The sequence below is a fragment of the Megascapheus bottae genome, chromosome 21 (assembly GCF_031878675.1).
Source record: "Megascapheus bottae isolate mThoBot1 chromosome 21, mThoBot2.hap1, whole genome shotgun sequence".
NCBI lineage: Eukaryota > Metazoa > Chordata > Mammalia > Rodentia > Geomyidae > Megascapheus > Megascapheus bottae.
In genome coordinates, this window is record NC_143529.1 from 10,318,079 (window position 1) to 10,341,124 (window position 23,046).

General features: G+C 38.8%; 1 protein-coding gene across 5 annotated transcripts in view; it reads left to right on the forward strand.

Annotated features, from left to right (window-relative positions):
* Positions 1-23,046, forward strand: part of Spats2l (spermatogenesis associated serine rich 2 like) — a 168,571-nt gene that overhangs the window by 56,667 nt on the left and 88,858 nt on the right. Inside the window, exon 1 of one of the 5 annotated variants that reach the window (XM_090354567.1) lies at positions 13,178-13,206. The exons of 3 other annotated variants lie outside the window; for them this stretch is intronic. The gene's annotated coding sequence lies outside the window, so the exon portion shown is untranslated. Of the gene's footprint in view, positions 1-13,177; positions 13,207-13,355; positions 13,440-23,046 lie in introns of those variants that run through there. One more of the 5 variants, XM_090354565.1, reaches the window with a different exon arrangement.

The following is a 23,046-nucleotide window of genomic DNA, read 5'->3' on the forward strand; positions in this document are numbered from 1 at the left end:
AGCAAATATATAGTTCTACCTGAGTATTGGATTAATTTAAGTGTACAGGGATGTAAAAAATTACATTTAAAATATGTCTCTCAGATGGCATTTCTTTGATATACAAATGCTAGCATTTCAACAATCATAGAAAGAATGTAATAGCATCAACGTGCACTGGCTGAGTGGTTAGCATGTATCTCTCCTGCACCAATTTCTGCAGTATAAGCTTAAAGTCCTGGGCAGCCCACTGCAAGTCCATGACTGAAATCCAACTGAGAAAAGGAATCAAAGAGAGTTGGTGGAAAGTAAACAGTAGGTGCTTACTTTAGTATAATTATTCATGTCCAGGCATCTCATACAATCTGAATAGGAGCTTGAAAACTGGTTCATGGGATCTGAAAAAGATCAGTTACTTTGGCTACATCAGAAAGATTTTAGGAAAGTGGTCAGAGAGATGGGAGAAGTGGGCTTTGAAGGTGGAGGAAAAAGGAGACATGAGCTAAGGCCCATGGTTGCATAGCTTCTAGAACCTGGAAAGCAAGTGAGCAGATTCCTCTTTTAGAGCTTCCTGGGACAATGTATGTTGAGCTGCCATCCTCGGAACTCAAAAGCATTAAATTTGTGGGTTTTTTTCCACTAAATTCATGCTAGGAAATAATTTTCTTCCTGTTTAATGAGAATTTTCTCTCTTGCTTAATGAGAAGCTTCGAATGATACATGTCATCAGTTTGTTTTAAACACTGAGTAGAATAACTTAGAGGAATCTTAGCAGGGGAGCAGTGGTGTCATGCTGCAGCTTCCTCAGTATTCAGACAGGCAAAATGCGTACTTATCCCATTTGTGTAAGGCTGCAGACAGACTCCTCTCTTTGATTATATTTGGGACAACGGTCATGTTTCATACTGGCTTTGTCACTTTAAGAGGCTTTGCAGATGTTCCCTCAGATTTATCATGACTTTATATTTCAACTCTCAGAAGACATTTTTATTTCTTTTGTTACCAAGTCATTGCACATTCTTTCCAGTGCCTTCTATGTACTACCAACTCATGTGTCCTTCCCTTAATCAGTTTGCCTTTTATTCACTTCTACCCTGACTGCAAGACTTGCTGGAGGCTTGTTGGCATGTGTGGCAAGGTTGGGGCAGGCATTTCCCGCTAGAGAAGAAAGGATCATCTGCCAAGCACCTAGGAAAGGAAACAGAAGTCCCACATAAGATTCCCCTTGCAGACTGTGTTTTTCTAGTCAGCATCTGACTAGCTAGGAAGAAAAGGCATTGATGAATTGTTTCCTTTTTTCTTTTAACTTTCTCCTTTTTTAACCTTTAACTGTTGGAACGTTTTCCTGGTTTGTTTAATGACAGAAAATCTCTCTGAAAAGGAAAAAAAAATCTTCATAATCTAACTTTCATTGTTGTCTTGCTTCCAGTCCATTAAGCTATTTGGGCAGAGCCTGGTGTAGATAAGATGAAAATCACAAGAGTTTTTTTCTTGGTTGAGTCAGTTGAAATTTATACAGCTTTTGTACTGTCCTGAAAAGAACAGACTTGGAGAATTGTATTCTGTTACTCAACTGATATTACAGTTGTGAGTTGATAAATTACCTTTTAATCATTATAACATCACTATGAAATAGAAAAACATACATGATCACCATTTATAGCCAAGGAACCCAGAAGCTTACAGAGGATGTAACCAGACAGACATGGCTGGGACACTGTACAGTTGTGGCCTGGGGCTGGGGCTGGCAGATTGCCTTATGTGGTCCTCTTACTTGAGTCCCTTTTTCAAGGTCTATTTTGGATCTTCTGCCCCTATATTTTGGAATCATTATGAAATCAGATTATAAGACTCTACAAGGAGCTGCTATTTTAATATGAATGGTAGATGATCCAGAGATGTTTGCTTTTTTTTTTTTTTTCCAGTCTTGCAGCTTAAACTTAGGGCCGGAGCACTGTCCTTGCGCTTTTTCCTCAGGCTAGCACTCTACTACTTAAGCCACAGTACCACTTCTGCTTTTTCTAGGTATATAGTACTAAGGAATTGAACCCAGGTCTTCGTGCATGCTAGGCAAGCAATAATCTACCACTAGGCCAAATTACCGGCCCTGTTTGCTTTTTTATCTTGGAATTTTCTTTGTTTCTAAGGATTGTATTCTTCCCCTTTTTATGTATCCTTACCACACTCCATCTGTCTGGCTAATTCAGGACCCAGGTTAGATCTGACGTCCACCTGAAAGTTTTTCCTGACACATTAATCTTGGTTATTTGCCACCTTCTTCATTCTCCCACTTCCTCTATAATAGTTGATAGTTGGTTGTGTTCTAGGTACTTGTTTGGTAATTCTAAACAGAGTCAAAATTTCTGAAAACCATTGTCCATAGTCTGCCTACCTGCCAGCGTTCCTTTCTTCCCTCTTTCTTCCCTCCTTTCCTCCCCTTTCCCTTCCTTTCCTCCCTTCTCTTTCCTTTTCTTCCTTTCTTCCTTGGCTCTCACTTTGTAGTCTAGGTTGGCCTGGAACTCATGACTCTTGCCTCTGTCTCCAAAGCACTGGGATTATAGATGTGTTCCCCCGCACCTAGCCAAGAGTTCATGTTTCATTACCATTCATCAACTTTGTTGTTGTTGTTGTTGTTGATTGTGGGGCTTGAACTCTGGGCCTGGGCACTGTCCCTGAGCTCTTCAGCTCAAGGCTAGCGCTCTACCACTTGAGCCACAGCACCACTCCTTGTTTTCTGATGGTTAATTGGAGATGAGTCTTTCGGACTTCAATGTCAGGGCTGGCTTTGAACTGTGATCCTCAGATCTCAACCTCATGAGTAGCTAGGATTACAGACATGAGCCGCTGGCACCCAGCACCATTCTTAAACTTTTTGACACAGATTATATACACAGAAGATTTTGAATGAATAAAGAAGACCTACTCTAAATTCCTAGCCCTGTTACTTTCTCATTTTGTAAATTTTAACATAATTCTTACACCCTGAAGGCTTCAGTTATCTTGTTTCTAAAAAAAAAGGTGTTTCTTTTTTTCTTTCAATGACAGGAAATTCTTTTCAAATGTGAACATACCAGGATTCTAATGCAATTTATGAGCCAGTTAGGAATTATAAATCAGTGATTGTGTCTTGCAAATATGAGTTGGGGACACATCATTTCTTAAACATAAATCAACTTAATGGTGAAAATATTTATTCCTGTTTTTGTGTTGATGATTCTGTTCTTAACCCTGAAGTTTATTTCCTACAGGATGCTCTACTTTTCGACTTATGGCCCATCTCAAAGAAGACTTTTGAGACTGAACAAATAATAAACTTTGCTTATGTCCCCTACTTTATTCTTATGTGCATGTTTTTAACCATACAAATAATGAGACCATTTGCTGTACTAAGAATTTTAAGGGAAGATAATTAAATGAACTATTATATGAGAACAAAGCACCAAATAAAAAGAAATCTGAAAATATTGCTTATTGCTCATGAACTTGAGTTAGTAATAGACACAAAGCTTGTATTAACTGGCTGGGATATTTGATAAGGTAATAAAAGGAAAAAAGCCTACTCTGAGCAATCCAGCAATAAAGGGGTAAATTTAATTTCTAACTTATTATAATAGCTCATACATGATATCCAAGTTAACTGAAATGAAGAACAATCCGCATCAAACTACAATATTGAATTTGAGACTTAAAACATTTTGAAAGTTGTCATCTTCTATATTTCTAAATCTTTTGACCATTGGGTGCTGGTGGCTCACACCTATAATCCTAGCTACTTAGGAGACTGAGATCTGAGGATTATGGTTCAAAGCCAGCCTGGGCAGAAAATTTCATGAGACTCATGTATTCAATAAACTACTCTGAAAAAGCTGGAAGTAGCACTGTGACTCAAATGGTAAAATGTTATCCGTGTGCAAAAGAAGCTCAGGGACAGTGCCCAGGCTCTATGTTCAAACCCTAGAACTGGCAAAAATAGATGAAGTAAATTAAACATCACTATAGGGATCAGAATCTTGTTTTTAATTATTTTTTAATATGGGATTATAGTTACATTCACGAGGTAGTGAGTACATTAATTCCTGTACATTGTTTCCTCTCCCCATGCTTTTTTCCCATTTTCCCTCTCCCTTCCCCGCTCCATAGTTGTAAAGTTCATTTCCAACATATCGCTCTGTGAACATTGCTGTTACACTGGTTCACCCTCTGGGGATCAGAATCTATGTTTTAGGTATTCTCTTCTAGTAAACACATCTAGATACATATAGTTTACACCAAATCCAAGTGGTAGTTTTACTAAGAATTAACTATAGTTGCAATTAATTTTTATAGTGACTATGACTAATTCAAGACTCAAACTTTAACTTTTTAAAAATATTATTGCAAAGTTGTTTTTGTAGTTATTATTTTGGATTGCTTTTTTTTTGAGATACTGACTCAACTACACTGGACTCCTGGTTTTAGCTGATCCTCATGAATAGCTGAGACTTCAAGTGTGAGCCACCTTCCTAGGCTACCACATTGCAGTCTTAATATTTCAAAATGCTATTACCTGACAAATAAAACATTAAGTATGCTAGGTAAACTCACTATGAATAAATTTCAGCCTATATTTAATTGAGGGTTTTTTTTGCCCACTGCAGAATTTCTTTTATCTTTGGATAAAAATTGTCTTCTGGCTAGTTAACAGGATAATTAGCATTAAAGTGGTATTTCTTCCCTCTCTTTTCTCATTCCTTTCATGACTTGTTGCTTATTTAGCATTTGATGATGATCTCTGACCTACTGAGTCAGCAAAGCCCACTTTCAGGGCAGGTGCTCATGACCTCATGTGGCCAGAGCTCAATGTGTTAACAGCACACCAGGAAAACAGCAGAGACAAATGGATTTGTTGTTTCTCTGTAGACAAGTTATATTCTGAGCTCATGTAACAGCCAATAAAAATGATTTGATGACTCAAGCACTTGGTACAGACACCTGAATGAAAATCTATATTTTTCAAGGATGTAAGAATATCTTTATTTTATACTGAAAATAAATTGTAGTGATTCATTTTGGGGGGACAGCTTTTGGGTGTGATTAAAGATTACTGAAAGGACTCTTTTGAAAGTAGGCTAAACAAATGAAGAAAGTAATGGTTGTGTTCACATGTTCCTCATATTGAAAGTGAATTCTAAATTTTATACTACATGTGAGGATATGGATATGTAAATTAAAGTTTAAATCTTATGATCAGTTGAATAACATAATAAATCTGCCTTATTCCTTAAAAACATTTTCTCCATCATTCAAGTCATTGAGTAGTGAGGGATATATTTTATAACTAACATAGTACTGTATTTGTCCTGGTTTTATAGTTTGATATTTTCAAGTAGCATTTGAAAAAGAACAAAATTTATATTAGAAAAGGATTGAGAAACCTGGCTTGAACTGATCTGTCTTAAAGATAGGCTGGTAAGTGGCAGGTGTATAACCAACCAGAAGCAGAAAGTAAAAGAGCTTTTTCCACTATAATGGTGCATCAGGTGTTTGTTTGGCATGGTAACCCAGACCTAGCTTTTGTGGAGGTTGAGATGTGAGGTCCCAAAACACACTTGTTGAAGTGGAAAGGAAAGGGAAGAAAACACCAGACTAGCTCCTTGTACTTAGTAGAAGAGTTTGAGTCTTCATTCACTCAGTCAAATCTAGTACTGGTATAATTGACCTGTAAGGTAGCATCACAGGAGCAGGAAGCCAGAGTGATGAGAGACTTAAATTATTTGGACATCTGCTAGAAGTCGTGTTCATGTTTAAATGAAAGTAGGGTCTCAGATACCAGTTTGCTCACTGACATTTTCATTTCTAGATAAGTAAAGGAAATGAAGGAACTGCTATTTTGGCTCTAATTGTAACCAAGAAGATAGTGGTAGGTGAAACAGAGGTAAAAGGAAACTTTATCCATTTACTCAATAAATATGAATTGAAAATAAATTGGGAGTCACTTTAGCTTTAATTTTCGTGGTTATGTGATAACCAAGGAGCAGATGATGGATAGAGGAGGAGGTACTACATCCAGTTTCTGCGGGGCTGGGGGCGGGGGGAATATTCTCTTGTTCAGAAAATAAGAGAAACTGACTAAAGAATGAGAAACCATATCCCCAAATTCAGATTAGGGCCCTTCCTGCAAAGCTCCTTGGGCTCATAAATCAGGTATTGTGCTTGACTGTAATTGCCACTGCCTCATCTCTATTTACCAGGAAACTTTTGAGCTTCTACAGGAAAATGCTGCCCTATCCTGTGTGTCTTTGTCACACATAGTGCTTCTGACAATACCAGCCACGTAGCTGATTCCCAGTAAAGTATACACATTTGTAAAAATGAATCTCATCAATAAGCAATAATAAAACTTCAATAACAAAGCATGAGAATTTTCCCAACGTGTCAGGGTTTGTGCACACATTCTCACGCCCACACACACGTACATACACACATATACTATAAGACTAGTATTCTGAAAAAAAAAAGACTAGTATTCTGGGGTTCTTTGAATGATTAGATTTAGAGACATGATCATTCTTATAAATGAGGAGAAGTAATTTGTGATTGCAAAGGGCACTCTCAAATTAACTCCAAATGTAAAAGCTCATTTGAAGAAGAATGCAAGGGAGGCAAATAAGCAAGAACAAATGCCAAAGAAAAATAATACCATTAAAATAGTGCTAGGAAACCTAGAGCCTAATGTAAGCTTCAGTATGTAAAACATTTCAAAAACAACAAAAGAGACCTAAAAAACTGGCAAGAAGAGTTATACAGAAAATAAAGTTGGTAAAAATAAGCCAGATATATAAAACTGGAATATTGGTGATGTCCAGTCTGTCCTAGAGATCTTAATAATGATTCGTTACACTATCAAGACCAGAAAATTTTCTCTCATATTTTTATTTTAGGATTTTATTTTATTCTTATGGAAAAACAAATAAGAGACAGACAAGACCTCTGCTAAGGAAAATAGAGAAGTATTTAACTCTTCTTAATCTTACCTTTTAATTAAGGATACTGATTTCCTATCTAGGAAGGATAGAACTAAGAAAGTGAACAGGGTCTCAGCAGCATAATAGGAGATTGGTTCATAATCCCTCATCATGCAATAGGGTCTCCTGGTCCAGGTCGTTTTCTCAGGCCTTACATACCTGCAGGTCTTTCACTGTAGTTATGTTGGGGTGGATTTTGGACAGATAGTACTCAAAGCCTGGGAAGTGACAAAAGGAGAGCGCACAAAATCCCAGTGAAATTCTTGAAGTTATCCTGAAGAAACAGAAGACTTAGAACAGGAAGTGAAAAGCATTAGGAACCAATAAGTTGAGGTTGAAACAGCACCAACCTGGGTAACTTCAGACCTGGAGATGCTTTCCGTGGAAGCTGAATTGACTTACAAACCACTCAGGCAGGGCAATCTTTTTGACAGTAGGCATTTGTACTCCTTGTTGACAGTTTCTGTAGATGTTGCTTCCAACGGTAGCCTATAAGATGGGTGTCTTCCCAAATCCATGAGTCCTTGAGGTGTATCTGCCCTGTCTGTAGGCTCCCTCTTTTCGCAACCATTTTAGATTACTCATTCCCAGACAGCTCAAAGGCAAGCATTGCTTTTTGAGAGTGTGCTTCCAATGTGTGGGCTTCCCCTGACTTGATTTCAGGTTTTGTTTTGTTTTTTGGCCAGTCTTGGACCTTGAACTCAGTGCCCAGGCACTGTCCTTGGGCTTTCTCAAGGCTAGTGCTCTACCACTTAAGCCACAGCACCACTTCCAGCCTTTTTCTTTGTATGTTGTACTGAGGAATGGAACCGGGGTCTTTGTGCATGCTAGGCAAGCACTCTACCACTAGGTCAAACTCCTGGCCCTTGATTTCAGTTTTTTTTTTTTTTTTCTTGAAGCTTTCACACAACACATGTATTACAATTAAGTTCTAGTGCCTCCCACACCTCATGGGAAGCTCAGGTTGAAGACAGGAAAGATGACAAAAAGACTGTGCTTCCCTTTCTGCAGCTAAGGAGTTACAAAGCACTCAGTCCCCTCTTCATTATCTTCATTGTGTGGCCACCCTGCATAGGTCCAAATACAATCTGTGGCAAGAGACTACTGCCCAGGAGACTGCTCTTACTCTTTGAAGATACCAGATGTAAAAGGAGATAGAAAGTTAAGGAAATGGTGAGAAAGAATAAAAGGAATTCTTTGGGGAAGTTTATTTAACAGTGACTTGTCCTCCCTGAGAAGCAGGGGGAGCACAATGTAAAACCTAAGAAGATATTGTTCTTTCCATGGCTACTTTCCCTTGCCTCTTGGCCTTTTCTTTTTAATCAAGCCCTCTTTGCAGTTATACTAAGATGTCTCAATTGTAATGACATGTCTAAATGATTTTTAAATGGTTCCCTTTATTGAATCCAAACAGTAGTACTCCTGTTTCATCAGAATGAATGCCATTTTCACAGTAAACTAGCCCTGCATTTAACCTGATCTGAAACTCTCACCTTTACACAGAAACCTTCATTTGCTTATCTAGAAGACAGAGACGGTAATCCTGTCTTGTAGGTCTCTTGGGAGGACTTAGTGAAATAGCTATAGATAATCACTCAGTATGGTCTCTGTGGGTGACTTCACTTGGTGTATTACTGCTGTTTCCCCAGCACCTACAACAGTGTCCAGAAAAGAGCAGATGCCCAATTGAATTGTGACTGAGTCATTGTCATCCATATATCAGAGCTGTTGTAAATGTAAAACGGAGCTGTCAGGCACACGCAGTTTCTGTAAAGCAAGTTGTTGATTATTCAGGGTTCTGAAGAAGAGTCATTTCCCATAGGTAACTTCATCTTTCTTCCTACTATGCAGTGTGGCTTCAGGATCTTTCATATACAAGGAATGCTATGACCATTATGGGTCTTTATAGTATTTCCTCAGTTCTGGTCTACAGGAGATGCTGGAGAGTGGTCTCATTCTACCCACTCACGTATTGTTTGAAATGAAAAATGAACCTAAGTTAAGTCTTGCTGGTAGTCATTTGGAAATAGATGTATTTTCCTAGAGGTATTTTCAAAGACATTTCTTGAGAGAAGTGTTTAGTGGAAGCCAAGCATCTTCTCAATATCTGATCATCTCTGAGTTGAAACTGGGCTTAGTAAATTACATATTAACTGGTCATCTTTTAGGAAAATGAAGATTTTTATTTGCTTCTTTGTGAGCAGATTCACTGTGTAGCCCAGGATGATCTTGAACTCGTCGCATAGCCCAGGCTAGCGTTGGACTTGAGATCCTGTTGCCTCACCCTTCCAAGTGCTCAGATTTTCAGGGCACACATCCTAAATAAAACCTTGAATATAACTCATGAGTTACTTTCCTGGGGCTAAATGAAACTCAGCTATATAGTTTTTATTTGTCTTAAATCCCTTTGAAATTAGAGTTTGTGTGTGCGTGTGTGCATGTGTGTGTTTTGTTTTGCTAAACTAAGAACAAAAAAAGCAAGTTGGATTAAATTCAAGTCATTTTAAAAAGACATTTCCAAATCAGCATTTCACGAGGAGATGGGTTCTATAACCAAAAGTGACAGGGATAGGAGGGAGAATTGAGGTGGGGTGGTAATGAAAAGGAGATCTTCTTACTTGCAAAAGAAGAAAATAAAGAAGTTACCTCTTTCTTCCAGGACAAGTGTGTAATTGAAGCCACACCACGTAACACCTCCTGCTAGCTACCTTCTGATGTCATCTAATTGCTTACTACATGGTAATCTTTTCTCTCTGCAAGAACCACTCTTAAAACTACACAGCATTACAAATTAACTAAACACGTTCCATCTAATAGGAGCATAATAATACTGTGATAAATATTTGCTAGTTGACTTCTAGGCCCAAAGCAGGTAGGTTTCCTTTGTTACTTCACACCCAACTCCTTATTTTTTCAGAGAGGTTTCACTTATTAACTTTCCTTTTACCTGAAATGCCATGTCCATGGTTGACAGTGCTGTAGGCAGAGAGAGAATTTTCTCTTCCAAACCCTCTCTGATTCTGCTACATTCCTGTTTCTCCTGGTCTGATACTTCCATGCCACCCAATATATACCCTCTCCTCAAGAGTAGTTTCAGTAGTGTCAAGCTTTTGAGAAACAAAGGACATGTTTCACTACTAGGCAATGAAATTGTTAGCATTAGTTACAGAAACAAAGCCCCAAACCCAGACAACTCTGATTGCTTGTCTCTGTAAATCTACCCAAAATGGTTACAAATAGAATCAGGGCTCTGAGAGATGGATCGATTTCATCAAACAGGTGATCAAAATCTAATATATTTACACCTCAAAATTGCTTTAAGGTAGATTGAATGACTAGCAGAAAAATCTTCCAATGGGAAATAATACATAGTATCATATTTAGTTGAGAGGCCTGTACAATATTTGAGCTACCATATAGAAACAGTTTTGATTCATTCAATCTTTAGAACTATGATTTGGAAAAGACTAAACTACATATTGCTAAGGCTTGTAGACATATCATAAGCTTTTGTACTTTCTGAATTTCTCCCAATGTGAGTTGAGCCACAGGGCATCTAGAGCTCAGTAAAATTAGAGACCCTGGTATATGTTCTTAGGTCTTTTGTTCTGTAAATTAAATATTTAAGAAAGGGCCTTAAAAAAAGTTTTCAGACACAAAGTACAATAGATTTCAACTGCTGCAAAATTACTTATCTGTGCTGGAGTTACTTGGTTGTATAGTAGTAAGGTTAGTGGTCAAATAATTTTTCATTGGCCAAAAATGAACTTTTTTTTCTTACACCTATAGAATAGGCAATTTTCATCTTTCTTATTTGGACAGAAGTAAAGGCTTTGATAACTTCATTACCCTGGGTAAAAGTCTTGGTGTTAAGAAGAAATAAAATTAATGGAGGATGTTAGAAAATCAAACAGTTCAGTGTCTTCAGTAAGGCAGGGAAGGGGGCCATACCCTGTCTAGCACTGAGCACTGGGGAGACAGGGCTAAAGTATTTCACAGGGTCCCTTCCACTATGGCATTTAAAGAGGTAACCTAGTACAGAGTATTGAAAACTGGGAAATGAATTACTGAAACACCATTGCTCTTGGGAAGGGAATAAAATGAATGTATATTCTCTTTCCATGGGTCTTTATTGAACGCTTAGCTTGTTGTTATAGATAGACATTGTACATGATACTTTGAAAGAGAAAGGAGGAATGGAATTTATGGGAAAGCCTTTTAAGAGGCCTAAGAGATTGTTTTTATCATTCAATTATATCTGATGTATATTTGGAGCATTTTAAAAAGTATTAGTTTCCCTATTACAGCATGTCAGGTGAAATGTGTCTGTGCATGCATGCATATATGCTGATTTAGGGTTTCTACTTGGGCTTCAAGATCTCACTTAGCTTTTCTACTCATGGATAAGCTAGTCTGCATTTTGCTAGTTAATTGGAGATAAGTATCTTTCAGACTATCTTCCCAGCCCAGCTTCAAATCTCAGACCTCAGATCTCAGCCTCCTGAGTGACATGAGCCACTGACTCCTGGCTCTATTAATATAATTAGAAATTGAAACAAAGTTTGCTTAGTAGCAAATATGACCTTTGGAACATATTAAAAATTATCAAGATGAGTTACTGTATTAGAGTGAATTCCATTGATACAAAACCATATTAATTCTTAGATCTCCTGTAACATGTTTACTTGAAATTAGAATTAGCAAGTTTTAATTTTTTCCTGCTTAGCTCCAAGATGGTACTTGAACATTGATCTCCCCGTGTGATCACTGTTTATTGTCTTCTAAAGATAAATACTTAGCTATGAACTTGGATATTGAAGCCCTGATCCCATCTTGGTTTCCTCTAGACAGGCCACAGCCCATGGCTCATGGTAAGGAGGTATTGCAGTGGTAGCTTTGCTCCTGCTTGCCTTGGAGTTTGAAGGACACGGAACACAAATGAGCCAGTAGTCATAGACAGAGCCCTGTGCTTTCATATCCCCCTTAGCATGTCTGGGAGCCTCTCACATCAGCTACAGCCTCAGTAAGGGATGGGGAGGGGAACCACCTGAAGGCAGTTTGTGATCAGGTCAGTCAGGTTTCAAGCGTCAGTTCCATCACTGGCTCAGTATGTGATCGTGGCTTGTAAACCTCACAGCCTCACCTGTAAAATGACAGGATGGGGAAAACTACTTCTTAGGGCATGGAGAATCCATTCCTTTTATAACACTTTTATAATGCTTACTGTATGCTGGGCACTCTTGTAATCACTTTACAAATACAATTCAATTGTACCACCACCCTTCAAGGTAGCTACTGTTACTATCCACAGGTCACTGAGAAGGAAGTGAAAGTGTAGAAAACCAACCTGCTCAAGTTCCCAGACTCATAAGAACAGAAGTCTTGTAAAATGTCTTTATTATTTTTTTATCATGTGAATCAGTATAGCAAAAATTGACAGGGTTTTTCTCTCTCTGATAGTGATAGAGATCTTTCCATAAAGACTTTTCTGACAGAGGCTGCTTTGAGACCAACTGAGGCCAAATCCAAAAGATACAGAGTCTGAGAAACTGTAGAACATAATAGTTTACTCAAAAAAAAAAAATGAGCAAACAGGCAACATATACAAGTAAACTCATCTGTAGATAGAGCAGATCTGACAAGACAAGAAGTCTTCTCGGCTCTGACTCAGTCCATCCCAGGATCCCTATGCGAGCCTTTCACTAGACTAAAAGACCCATACTGAGGCAGCTTTTCTCCCTTGTGGGGGAGGGTGACCCCTGAATAGACTACATACCCTTCATGGTCTGTGTGTCTTTGTTGAGTACAGAATTAGCTAATAAATGTTTTCAGTAGGATCCAGAATCAGGTTTTAGAACTGAATCATTTCAGGAAGCAGGGCCAGAAATGTTTTGCTAATTGATTAATATGTCAGTACTAGTGTCACTGAAAGATGAGACGCCCTTAGACAACCATACCCAGAACTGACCTTTGGAATGATGGCTGCAGTCCCAGCCTGTACTGTCTTGCAGACTCTACAGCAGTCAGCGTAAAGGTTACAAGTTCAGTTTTAACAGCTTTGCCTTCCCCAGGGCAAGAAGATCGAAAAACTGGACATTCACTAATGGAAGCTTGAAGGCAAAAACACTGAGAAGCTTTCCAAAAAAATACATAATAATAATAATAATAACAAGACAAAAAAAACCCAGGAAACCATCAGGAAGTGAGGTGCTCTGAGTGTCAGGTGGGTGCTGCCACCAGTCCCCTGCTGATTACCCAGCCACACCCAAGATCCTGCCACAGTCTAGCTTCTGGCTCTACCTGCGTCACTATTGCAAAGACTTGCTGGTCCTAATAAGAGCAAGGTGATAAAGGTGACTAGTTGGGGAACAGACTGTATCCGCTGTGGAAAAAGCCGGTAACTGGGGACTGCTGGTACTAGGATCCCTGCTCTGCAGTACCAGGAAGCCTTACAGAGTGAGTGAGGGGTTGTGATGCTGGGGAAGCTTTGGAAAAGTAGTGAAGAGTGGGGGTAGAGACATGGCAGGGGGCAGCGTTGGTGAATTACCTCCTGTTCAATATCCAGGATATGCCATAGTCCCCTGGTGTTTCTTTCCCTCCTGTATGTTCTGAGTTGTCATCATATACTGCTTTATTCAGATTTATTCGGTGACATTTCAGGGAAGTAGGAAGAACCTGACTTTCTGAGCTACTTTGAGAAAATCATTAAATGTTTATTAAGAGAATTCTGACTTCATGAATAAATACTGTTGTGATTTCATTGAACACATGCTCTGAATAGATACTGGGTGTTTATTCAGGGACAACTGTGCCTGCCAACCGTAAACATATAAGTTTTATTTGCAAAGTTAACTTATGAAATTCTTTATCAATGTAGAGTTAGTTATAGGGCAGATCCACAATCATATTTTCCTTAGAAATGATTATGAAAAAATACAATAAAAAGTTTAAAAAGCATCCAGTCCCCCATACTCTTTAACCCTGCCTTTAACCCGTCATGTGCTGGTCTCAGAGATAGATTTTCCACCTGTCCAGACCACACCCCAATGCTGTTCTGCTAAGAACCTTGAACCAGGTCAGTTCCAATCTAATTTTCTCCTCACTTCCTCATATGACTTCTTTTCTTCCTCCCTCCTTTTTCTGTGAATATATCCATCTCTATCATTTATCTGTAAGCTTTTTAGGACCAAGATCTCTGGAACCAGCAGATCCAAGTTCAAATCTTTGTTCAGCCATTTAATAGCTGTGGAACTCGAGTTCCTTATCTCTCTAAATGTTTTCTATAAAAGGAAAGTGATGAGAATAGAAGTGTGTACTCCTTAGGGCGATTAAGAGAATAAAATGAGTTAATACAGAGAAACACAGAAAAGTGCTTTAGGGGAAAGGGAAAGTGGGAGAAAATGAGGGAGGAGGTAACACTGTTCAACAAGAAACGTACTCATGGCTGGGAGTGTGTCCTAGTGATAGAGTGCTTACCTAGCATGCATGAAGCCCTGGGTTCTATTCCTTGGTGCTACAAACATAGGAAAAGCCCAAAATGGTGCTGTGGCTCAGTTGGTAGACTGCTGCCCTTGAGAAAGCTCAAGAACAGTGTCCAAGCCCCCAGAACTAGCAAAAAAAAAGGGGAGGAGCAGGAGTTTAGCCTAGTGATAAGAGTGCTTGCTCAGCATGCATGAAGACCTGGGTTCGATTCCTTAGTACCACATACATAAAAAATGCTGGAAGTGGTGCTGTGCCTCAAGTAGTAGAGCTCTAGCCTTGAGAAAGCCCAAGGACAGTGCTCAGGCCCTGAGTTCAGTCCCCAGGACTGTCCAAAAAAAAAAAAAAGAAAAAGAAAACAGAAAAGAAAAGTACTCATGACCTTATATGTGTAACAGTAACCCCTCTGTACATCACCTAAACAACAAAATAAAATATTAAAAGTGTTTTTAAAAAGTAGGAGTTCAGTTAAGGATCAGCTTTAACTGCTAGCAGCATTTCCACCATGCAGGGTATATTGTCAGTGTTAAATGAATGTTTGTCAAATAATAAGTGGAAATGTTGCCCATTTGTATGAGTTACCCATAGCCAGTTGAAAAGATGGGAAAGAAAGAAAGAAAGAAAGAAAGAAAGAAAGAAAGAAAGAAAGAAAGAAAGAAAGAAAGAAAGAAAGAAAGGAAGGAAGGAAGGAAGGAAGGAAGGAAGGAAGGAAGGAAACGCATGCAATTTCCTCTGCAGCGTTTGAGGAGGAATGGTGGCCAGGAGTTTTGGTGCTCTGGGGTGTAAGGAGCTATGGAAAAATGGATTGTCTAAATCCCTCTGGGGCTTGGGATTTTTCTCAGCAGGTATTGGAGTTAGTGGAAGCAAGCCAATATGATATTCAGGGAGACAGCCTATTATGGCATACTTGGAGAGAGTGGAATTTATTCCTCTGAACCTCTTCTCTGCTTCTTAGCTTCACTGGCCACTTCACCTTTCTGAGGCATCTCCAAGCATGGGCATATTTTAAAACCTTGAGCTTACATCATCATGTCTTCAAAGGACTGAGTATAATTGAATTGCTGATACAAGTGGGTACTTGTACCAGGACCAGGTCACCGGCATCACTATGGAAACACATGTTTGCTTTAAAACCTAGCAATCAAAAGTGGATCTTTACAGGAGCCATTGTTGGGTCACTTTTAGCATTTATTTATATTCTCCAGTCATCAGAGAGCTATGAAATCAAATAATTTCAAATTAAATGGAAAATCCGTGCCATAGATGAATGCTAATGGAGTTCAGCATGGGTACCTCCTCCCACTTCCCTGTGCTTGCACTGCCCGAGATCTACTGTGTTTATTTTCGCTGTCCTTTGCTCTTTTGCTCTCATTTGCATTCTGCTGCTGTGGGGAAGTGGTTTGGCTCTTTATGCAAAAATGGTTAATCTTCATTCATAAGCATTTGCCAGTACTAAAATGGAAAATTCAAAGCTGGACCCACCGTGGAGTATGCTTTGTGTCTGGATGGACAGCATTCACAATGCAAAGGGCCCTGCCACCCACCCACTCCCAGCCCTTGAGTGAAGATGTTCTCCCTTAAAAGTCTAAACTTTGTATCAGCACATCTTGGCCCAGATCTGCTCAAGTGATATTCTAAATGATTGGAAGCTTTTATCTGCCTCTGAAAGCAGGCCTTTTCAAATAAGTATTGACTGTTAATGACCTGTTTAAATAAAACACTCAATTTTCTTTCTCCTTCCCCCCCACAAAGAACTTAGTAGGCAATGACATTTCTGAATCAAAGGCTAACCCCTGCTTTTCAAAAGAGGCTGAGCCAAAGCTTTTAAATGTGAACATTTTCTTCTGACATTTGCCCTTAAAATGCTGTTCAGTGAAGTAGTGCTAAGGGAGGGTTGAGTACCTTGAAGAATCTTTGAATAAAAATGCAACCATGAGATTTATTTTGTCTAAATTAAAAACAGCTAAGCGTCTCCATATTGAAATTCAAATTTCAGACACCACTCTCATTCATTGTCTTTGTGTCCTTATTCCTAATTTATTAAAGCAACTTTCCTCTAAGGAATATGATACCACACAAGAGCTTTAAACAACAACAACAAAAAACTATGGGAATTAAACCACAGAGGAAAAAGAAAAAGAACTAAAGTATTTGGAATGTCAGAGACCTCAGTAATTACAAGACCATGATTGAGGGAAATGGAAAAGGGTACCTAAACAAAAGAGAAAAGATGGTGCAATTGAAAAATTCAGCAACAGGAAACCTCTTCAACACTAAATCTAAAGAGTTTTAGGGTTTTTTTTCATAGGGGAGTGGTGGGATTTGAACTCAGGACCTTGTACTTGTTAAGCTGGAATTCTATGACTTGAGCTCTGTCTCCAGCTTGACTTTTGTGGGCTATTTTGGGGATTAAAAAGTCTAGAAGACTTTTCTACCTAAGCTTTGAGCCCCAATTTCAGCATCTAAAATAGCTAGGATTTCAGGTGTATACCAGTTGCACCCACTATAATCTCAGTTTTATAGAAAGGTAACTACTTCCCTCTTTAGCTGACAGGCAGGTACCCCAAAAGTGTCTTGGGTACTGAATGGTTGTCTATTAACTAGTGTAAAGGTGATCTGTACAGAGAAATATCCTAGTACCTCAGGAAACAGCATCTATATTTTTCAAATTTTATTTTCAAGTTTTATTTTTAGCTTCCTATACTATGGGATAGCTAAGTGTTCCCATCAACTCCCAGTCTTTTGCAGACTTTTAATATCCAAAAGCTATGGAGGACATCAGGTACTTTTCTCCTATTTCTCATTCCACAGCTAGAGACCTGGGGTCCACAGGCCGGATAGTGGCCAATCAGGATGAATGCTGCCAGTAGAGAGGTGTTTCAGCTTTCCCTGTCAAATCCAATGCCCATTCTCCTTCCCCATTTTCTCAGAGCACTCGGTTCTCAGAGGGAATAACAGCTGATAGCAGAAGGAGTCTGCAGTAAATCAGTCTGTGATCTTTCACCTTGATCTATGCCTTAAACTAAACAAGGATGCAGATGTTTCTTAAGTTCATGTTCTGGGAAACAGTTGGACACCATCTAAGAGGCTTTTCGCTGCTTTTCAAATCATGCCATTATTGACTTCTTACATACACTTCCCCTGGAAGGCAGTCATGAGAAAATGTCTCAGGGTCGATGTAATCACTGCCCCTGTCTAATGATATCAAAGTCAGGTGGAAATATATTTCAATGAATTTGTAAAGAAGAAACAGTTTTAGGAACCCCCCCCATAAGCAGAATCACAGCTCCTGGTAAACATCCCACTAAACATACCCTTCACATTCTCACCGTAAAGCAGGCCTGTAGCTACAGGCCAACAGCCATCTCTTAACAACTAGTGCCCACCTGCCCGTTCCTGAGAAAGGCCAAACCTGAGGAAGGTTTGCTGTGTAGTTCCTGTGCCCTCACCATATACATCACATGCTGGCCTAGTGTACTGATAAGGTAGGTAGGACCCTCAGAGGGAATCATATTTCTACGTTGAGTGAGTTCTTCCATCAGTTCATAGACCCATTAGTCTTATGGTTAGTTTATAATAGTCTTGAGAAACTATTAGCACAATGACCTAAATGGGTTTGAATCCGGGTTCTGTCACTTTCTGTGGGACCTAATAAGACAAAATGTTTTAGTGCCTTACTTTTAACAAGTATAGAATGGGGCTTATCATAATTTCTAATTGATAAGGTTGTGAGGGTTGAATGAAAAATGTGTATGTGGAGACCAGACTAAATGGCACATGGTGATTATAATTAATAACATATCAGTAAAACATATAGCTAATGATATCATTTACAGATAAATGACTTCCCATTTATCCACCCTGAGTTCTGTAAGAATGTGTTTGTTTTGTGTAGGAGGTAGGATCACAAAAGATGCCCTCAAGTTCCCACAATGATGACTCTAAGAAAGGCTCCAGTGGACATCCCGCCACATTGCATTCACCCGAGAGCTGATTCTATTTGTTTAGTCAGGGACAAATTATTTGCATTTTTAACAAATCCTCGGGTGATGCTGAAGCTATTTCTCTGGGAACCTACTCCAAGACTCACTACTCAAGGGCAGCCCTTTCAAACAGAAAGATAGTATGACCCTCACAAGCAAATTGTTAATTTTCCAGTGACTACATTTTAGGAAGTAAAAAGAAACAGGTGAGATCAATACTATACTTTTGTTTAACCTAATCCATCACTACCATGGTTTTAACATATACTCAGTATAAAAATATTAATGACACAGTTTAACTGCTTTTTTTTGTACTCTACAAAACTTAGGAGATATTTTATAGATCCAGCATAGTCCAGGCCATTCTGCTTGTAGAAGAAAAGTGACCTGGGGAGTTGCTGATGCCAATCACAACCTTTTCCTCTCCCAGTTGACATTGGGGCCCAGAACGCTCTCCTCTTCAAAATTCTTCAGTTGGTTCTAATGTTAGCTAGAAAGTCAAATGGATCCCCATCCTGTACAAACCTAGTCATTATCCTACTCTTTTTTTTTCGACAGTTACATTATATTCACCAGAGGGTGCATTACTTCACATACATTGATGCCCTTTCTCATGTCTTGGTCCCCATTTCCCTCCCCCACCCCCACCCCTTATTTTCTTTTCCCCCTTCCCTATCCAATTTCAAATAACCAAATACACATGTATCTAATATATCATAACAAGGTGAAATACTGTAACAATATGAGATAACCAAGGGACAGTAAAAGAGGTGAGAGATAACATAGTATATTAAGGTCAACAATCACTCATTATATGGCTTTTGTTTCTGTATCCTGGAGGTCTTTCATTTAGGGTCATACTATATGGCCTTATGTATCTAGGTTTTGTTCTATTGTAAATCTCTGCTAAGAAAACCCAAGGTTTCTATTTTATCTTATATGAGGATGGCAACCTCAGCCTCCTTTTTATGGGGGCCATTAGCTTGATAAACTTTATTCCAACCTCTCACTTTCAAAAAAATGCTGTTTTTGGGGGGGCAAGATCTGTCTCTTGAAGACAGCAGAATGATAGATCTTGTTTTTGATCCAACTAGACAGTCTATGCCATTTAATTGGAGCGTTAACTCCATTGATATTGAGAGTTAGGATTGAAAAATATTTACTAGTTCCTGCCATTTTTATAAACTTTCATTAGGGCCTGTGGCTTGACAGTTCTTGTGGTATTTCGCTGGTATGATTTTTAGGTGCCATTTCTTTGTCAGTTATCACATTTGTGTTAATTTTCAATGTGTAGAACATCTTTGAGAATTTTCTCTAATGCTGGTTTGGTTGCTACATAATGTTGCAACTTTTTCTTGGAATGGAAGGTTTTTATTGTTCCCTCAGTTATGAATGAGAGCTTAACTGGGTACAATATTCTTGGTTGGTAGTTATTTGTTTTAAGGGCATGACATATATCCTTCCAATCTCTTCTTGCTTGTATGGTCTCTTCTGAGAAATCTGTGATTATTCTGATTGGTTTTCCCTTCTAGGTGATTGTTCTCTTTCCCGTGGCTGCTTTTAGGATTCTTTCTTTGGTCTCTATTGATCCTGTATAATGTGGCAGTGGGATGTCCTTTCCTGGTCAGGTCTGTTTGGGATTCTAAAAGCTTCTTGTACCTGGATGGCCTGCCCTTCTGGATATTTGGGAAGTTCTCTGAGATTATTCACTGAAGTATATTTCCAATACCATTGACCTCTTTCTCCAGTCCCTCCTCAATACCAATTAGCCTTAAATTAGGCTTCCTAATTGTATCTTGGACCTCCTGAAGCGTTCTCTCATATTTCCTAGATTTGGTATGACTCATTTTCTGTTCTTTCTCTATAACAGCTAGATTATCTCAACCCTGGAGATTCTTTCTTCTGCGTTGTCTAACCTGCTATCAATACTTTCTACTTTATCGTTCATCTCCCTACCTTCCAATTGCTCATTTTTGATGCCTTCCATCTCTTGTTTTACATTGTGTATGGACTTATTTAACTCCTTGATTTTCATTTGAGTGGTTAGTGCAGCAGCTTTACTCTCATTGGACATTTGTTGGAGTTTGGTCAGCTTTTTGTTTGTGGATTCTATGAATTTGTCCATTTTTCTTTGTGAATTCTTTATTATGGCCTCCTTTATGGCTTCCTCACATTCACCTATCACCTACTTAATAGTTTCATCTCGTTTAGATATGGCTTCCTCCCGTATTTCTTTCTGTATGTTTTCAAACTTTTCATTAATCATGTTTGTCAATTGCATTTGTATAGCATTTAGAGGATTTTCCTCTAGTTTTGCCATTGTCTGTTCCATTGCCTGTTTATATTGGGTGAGAGATGCTATTCCTTGATTTTCTTGAGTTTCTTGTTCTGCCCATTTGAAAATGGGAGCAAAATTAATACTGCACAAGATTACAAATTTTAAGATATAACCAATCTAAACCTCTTTAGCTGGCCAGACAATAGATGTTCACAATTTTAGATTGGAATATATCATTCTCTCTCTCTTTTTGTGCACTTACAGACAAATCTAATACCACCACTGGTCACTGTTTTATGACTAAAAAAAACACCCTCAGTCCAATCTCTATTGTATTTAAGTCCCTCTGGACCTACAGTATAATTGAACACCTAGATATACACAATTGCTCAACAACCATCCACTGTAGATCCATGCATTATAAAAGTTGAGGGATGAACCAGAGATAGAAAAATAGTATGAAATACAAGAGGGGAGGTAAGCAAAGAGTAATGTAGGAGTGTAAGATTGATATAGTAATGAAGAAAAGGGATAGTGTACGGATAACTGACCTAAGGTGGTAGAAAGGTAAAATAGTTGAGTACAAAATTTAGAAAAAAAAAGATAAAACTTACAAAAATAAGAAGAATATATAAAGAAAAGAGGAAGGTATATATAGGAGAGTTCAATAATAAAAATTTTTTAAAAGTAAAAATAAACAAAGAAAAACTAGAAAAAAGATGAGGGGAGATCCCACACAATTTTGAATTCTTAGACAAGAAATACTAGGGTTACGAACCCAGAGATTAAAAAGCAGGTGACTGTAAATATCATTTGTATCCAGTCTGTACCCAGTACTGTCACTATGTTTCTAGGAATGACCACAGTGACAGAAGGAAAGCGGGGGAGAGCGGGGGAGGAAAGAATCATAATATATATATATATATATATATATATATATGAAAGGGTATCAATGTATGTGAAGTAATGCACCTTCTATCTGGCAAATATAATATAACCCTTCTATTAATTACAATAAAAAATATGGAAAAAATTTAAAAAAGAAAGGTAGAGGTAAAATGGCAAAAATAAAAAATAAGAACACATAAAAATTCAAATAAAAAAGGTAGAAAGAAAAAAAAGGAGGATATTCTTCAGTTTTTTCTTTGTTGGGGGGAATGGGGTAGGAAACTGTGTCTCCACTAACTTTGGGATCCAAACACTTCAAAAAGTCTTTTTCTCTTGCAATTGGACTTTGTGGTATTTCTGATCAGTTTGCTTGATTGAGCAAAAAAAAAAAAAAGCCGGTGAAGCTGCAAGCAGCTTTGTTTACCAGGGCCCTGCCCAGGGTGAGGAACTTCCACTAACGCCTGGGATGGACATCTGGCTAAGCTGCCTCTGGGAAATCCTTTGCCCTTTTGAATGATGGCACTGCCAGCACCACTTCTCAGGCTCCAGTTGGTTTGGCTGGGCCTTTGCCAGCAGTCAAGATGGCGCTGCTCTTGGCTGGTGGGGAGGGGATTCCTTCCCAATGCCCTCTGTGAGCAGAAGTGGCAATGTCTCCGTGGAGGCACTCACAAATTGCTGGGTTTTCTGGTTCCGTGAAGCTGACAGGTCCACGCCACGGCCGGTGATGGCTCTGGGCTCGCGCAGGTTCTGTGTGGCTCCAGCAGGTCTGCGCTGCAGAGAAGCTCAGGTTCAGGAGGGAGGCTTTGTTTCCACTTCAGCTCCGAGCGGCTGGTGCTGCTCCATAGTGTCTGCTTGTGCTAGTTTTCTGCATTTTTCTTCTCTGAGATCTCTGTGGTGCTAAAGCTTACTTAGGATGGATCTTTGGGTATGGACTTACCCTTACAAGGCTAGAACTGGTATCTTGGCGAGAGCTTAGAAAGACTCACACTGAACCACTGTCATTTTCCGCCAATCTCTCATACTCTTTTTTTTCCTAATCTTATGTCATAAATTCCAACAGTGTGTTCTTTCAGCTTACATAATAGTAATGTATCAATACAACCCAAATATTCAATTTTATATATATATATATATATATGTATGTATATATATAGCCAGTCCTGGGCTTGGGCTCAGGGCCTGAGCACTGTCCTTGGACTTTCTCAAGGCTAGAGCTCTACCACTTGAGCCTCAGCACCACTTCCAGTTTTTTTCAATGTATGTGGTACTGAGGAATCGAACCCGGGTCTTTGTGCATGCTAGGAAAGCACTCTACCACTAGGCCAAACTCCCGGCCCTGTTTTTTATATTTTTATATATCATGGGACAAATCGCCTCAAAAATGATAAAAAAAAAAATCATTATCTTGAAGTTCCTTTTCTGTCTTCCCAATGAC